The sequence below is a fragment of the Hylaeus anthracinus genome, unplaced genomic scaffold (assembly GCF_026225885.1).
Source record: "Hylaeus anthracinus isolate JK02 unplaced genomic scaffold, UHH_iyHylAnth1.0_haploid 0, whole genome shotgun sequence".
Lineage (NCBI taxonomy): Eukaryota > Metazoa > Arthropoda > Insecta > Hymenoptera > Colletidae > Hylaeus > Hylaeus anthracinus.
Window position 1 is genome coordinate 22779025 of NW_026533254.1, and position 3780 is coordinate 22782804.

General features: G+C 38.7%; 1 long non-coding RNA gene across 1 annotated transcript; it reads left to right on the plus strand.

The window, feature by feature from the left end:
• Window positions 1-210: 210 nt before the first annotated feature.
• Window positions 211-2952, plus strand: LOC128888530 (uncharacterized). The gene is made up of 2 exons (XR_008460286.1): window positions 211-1211; window positions 2222-2952. It is a non-coding gene; the product is annotated as an uncharacterized LOC128888530 (long non-coding RNA).
• The last annotated feature ends 828 nt before the right edge of the window (window positions 2953-3780 follow it).

The window sequence follows — 3780 nt, forward strand, 5'->3', positions numbered from 1 at the left end:
GGTGGACAGATTCCGTCGAATCCTTGTCCCGATACAAATCCTGGCGAGCAGATAACGGAGTGCACTCTTGACCCCAATAGCGAGGTGGAGAAAGAAGATATTGATACGCTGTCGAAAGGAACTGGGTATCCGTTGGCGCCCACGTTCTATAAATTGTTACCCTGACGAAAGGAACTGGGTATCTAGTCCGAGTTCTATCGTCGTTCCTCTCCGAGTGTAATTGTGATATCTGTACGGGTTACCTCGGCCGTGAACCGTCCAGGCCTGCCGTCCTGTTCCGCAGGTGCAGCTTTATTTCATTGTACGCTGAAAAGTTACGGCGAAACGGGGTCTTCTACTCTCGCGGGTATCGTACGGGATACGCGACGTCGGCGACGCGAGAAGGAAAAATGCATTCTGAGACCGAGTTATAAATCTCTGAATAATTGTTGAACAAGTGCGCTTCGGAGCAAGGTTCAGCGCGTAGAAGCTTCGCCGAGTTGGCAGTGTTTAAATGCGGAATGATCAATGGCGCCAGTAATCGATATGGCTAGAAGAGTAAGGAACGACTGTTTTAGCGTTATTAATGATTATGGTAAGAAATTACATATGTCATTGTTTCCAGGAGAGATTTGACGTGTTTTGTAATCTGTCAAAAATGCTACGTTGCAAACCGCGATTCTCTGTTACTTTAATTTATAAATTATATTTAATAAGAACATGGTAAAGTGGCGCCAGTACAGATTTTCTCAGAAACTATATTCGTTACATACAAGTTCCGAACGGCTTGTAACGCCACGTCTGTAGGAATCCACGATTTCAGCTAGCTTCGAGGTAATTCTTAACTTCGCCGGAAGAATCACCCGGTTTCCCGAGTCGCAATATCCCCGTCTGGGGGAGGAAACGGCGAGCGAAATTAGCGGGTGGCTTAGCAAACACGAGAAGAAATCGAACGAAACTGGTCGCGAGAGATAATGACGACGGTAGAAACGGGGACAGTGGACCGAGATACGGAAAAACATCTGTCGCGATAAAAATTCCAGCGGGTAGATAACGGAGCGCACTCTTGACCACAATAATGGGGAAAAATAGAAGAAATTAATACGCCGACGAAAGACGACGGGGAACTCGCGGGGCTTTCGTGTTCCGTCGTGCTTGTCGTTGTTCTCAGTGTAATTCCGGTGTTTGTACGGATTACTTCGTCCGTGAACCGTCCAGGTCCTGTTCCGAGGGTACGTCTACGTTTTGTTACACGTCGAACTGTCGCGGCGGAACCATGTCGGTGGTATATTGGAAACAGAGAGACTGTTTTATTTTTCGAATATCCAAAAATTTGTAGATCCAAGACGGAGATACGAAATCGATATCTCGTTTGTTTTGTATACGGCGTGTGTCAGAAGTGTGCATAAAAATTGACTTACAGTAGGTGTAGAATGTATTCGTACACCGATCAATTTCCCAAAAAACTTTTGTGTGAAATTGTAGTTTCTTAACTTCTTTTTTTATAATCAATGATATTTTACATATTCTCGGAAGTCTCTAAAATTGATATAGTCCAAACAACATTTACTAGTTAATATAATTTGTGAAAGTAACAAAAAAATGTGAAAAGTGGGTAAAAGTATAGAAGCAATAAGTATTTTTACAGTGGAGTTTGTAACGTAAACATATTAGTTTATTGCTCCGTACGAATTAGAAAACATAAAATTTCCATGAAAGTACATTTAAAAATGGCTCTAATAGAGGAATTGAAGAAGATCCCACTTCGAATAAGTAATAATTTAGTTAATTTAACGCTTAGAAGAGTTGCAATAATTATAAAATCAAAAGGAAATCCCACGAAGAAAGTATCATATACTTGTAAATTAATGTAAATTTCTGTTTTTTTTTTTTTTTAACGAAGTTTTAAAAATTAAACAGTTGTGCGAATACTTATTGCTTCAACATTTCTATCGATTAATTCTATTTTTCTTGTTAATTTCGCAACTTACATAAATAGCTATTTTTGTTGCAATCTATCTATTCTAGAGATTTCCGAAAATATGTAGAATGTCATTGTTTATAGAAAAATAAGCTAATAAATTACAATTTTACACAGTCTTTTTGGAAATTGATCGGTGTACGAATACTTTCTACACCCACTGTAGTTAATTGAACCTGAATAGTGGAAACATTTTTTAAGTAAATAGATGTGTCGGTGAGATGGAACCTCGATTATATCTACTACTTGTAATTTTGACAGATATGGCCATTGAGAGTCGTTTTTACCTGACCTGGGGCTTTCTATTGGTCGCCCTACTGTGTTTCTCCGAGGGGACATTCTTCCTGGAGGACTCGATTGTTTTAAACAAGATAAAAGACGTGGTCAAAGGCACGAGTGAAAAAATCGTGAACGGCACCGTGACGGGGATTAATTCGATTTTTGTGATACCATGGATGACGACGACGACGACGACGACGACGACGACGACGACGACGACAACGGAGGACCCTATCGAGACCGAGACGGATACGGTGCTCTTTAAGAGTATTATAGATGCTCCCCGCAGGTGTCGTTTCGTTAATGGAAGGTGTCGCAAGCCGATTGCATGATGCTCAAGAAGAATTTATCATACCGTGTAACTTTAATTGATGAGAAAAGAAAAAGAAGTGGAATCCTTGTCGATAACAAACTCGGGAAAAAGTGGTCCAAACTAAGAGGAAATAAATCTATCAATTGCATTCCTGTAGCATTTTGTACTGAAAACCCAATTTCGTTTGATAATTGTTCCGTGAATTGCAGAGTACGATTAATATTGATCGGTTATAATTAATACATATATTCGAGAAACACGAATTCATAAATAGATAACTCTATTATTTATTCAAAGCCCGTAGAGAAGTTAATATTAAATTATACGAAATAAAACTTTAACTATGTAAAACTATTTTTAACGAAACACTGTACGTTTAATTAAAATAATTTTCATATAATTCTATATTTTTATTCATTTTGAAGAGATTTCTTCTATTTCATTGCAATGAGGTTCTGCGTTAATTATACAATCAGAGAGTAGAGGATGATGACGAATAAGTTAATTTCCTAATAAAAAAATCACCAGCTTCGTATCATAGAAAATGTTGAGATTCGAGAAAATATTATATCCTGTAGCTTTAAACTCTTGCATTTCTTGCAATTCTCCACAATTGTACCAAAACGAAAAAAATTTTAACGATCAACGAATTAATGTAGCTAATAATTAAATACGAAAGAGCTTTTCAATAGCTACAAAATGATACGTAACACTTGCACATAAAGTAATTTTAACGTCTTCGAAAAATTGCACAAACATTCGGTTCACCCTAGTATTAATCCCAGTAATTTCAAATAATTCTCTGCTCAGGCAAAAATTATCGTACGGTGCTGAAAAGTGTTTCATACAGTATCGTTATTAAAATTCTCGTTTTCTTTAAGACTAATTCGCGCCCCCGTTGGATCACTTTGAAGAATCTGAGTTGAAATGCAACGTAATCGCGGAACAGTGATCCTCGATGCAACCTCTCGCGAAAGTTGAATGGCGAAGCGGCAAATAAAATGGAAAGGGGGAGAGGGGGCGGTGGTAAGAAGCGGGGGAGAGGAGTTATCGAGTAAACGGTTCCGCGGAAGTAACTTTACGAGGGCCGATGAATCTTGCGTCAAATGAAATGTGAAAAACTTATCGAATAAAGGTTCCGTGTAATTTAACGAGAGACCGACGAGATCTTCCGTCAAATGAAATGTGAAATAATCCTCGAACGAGCGCCGTTCCTCTCTCTCTCTCT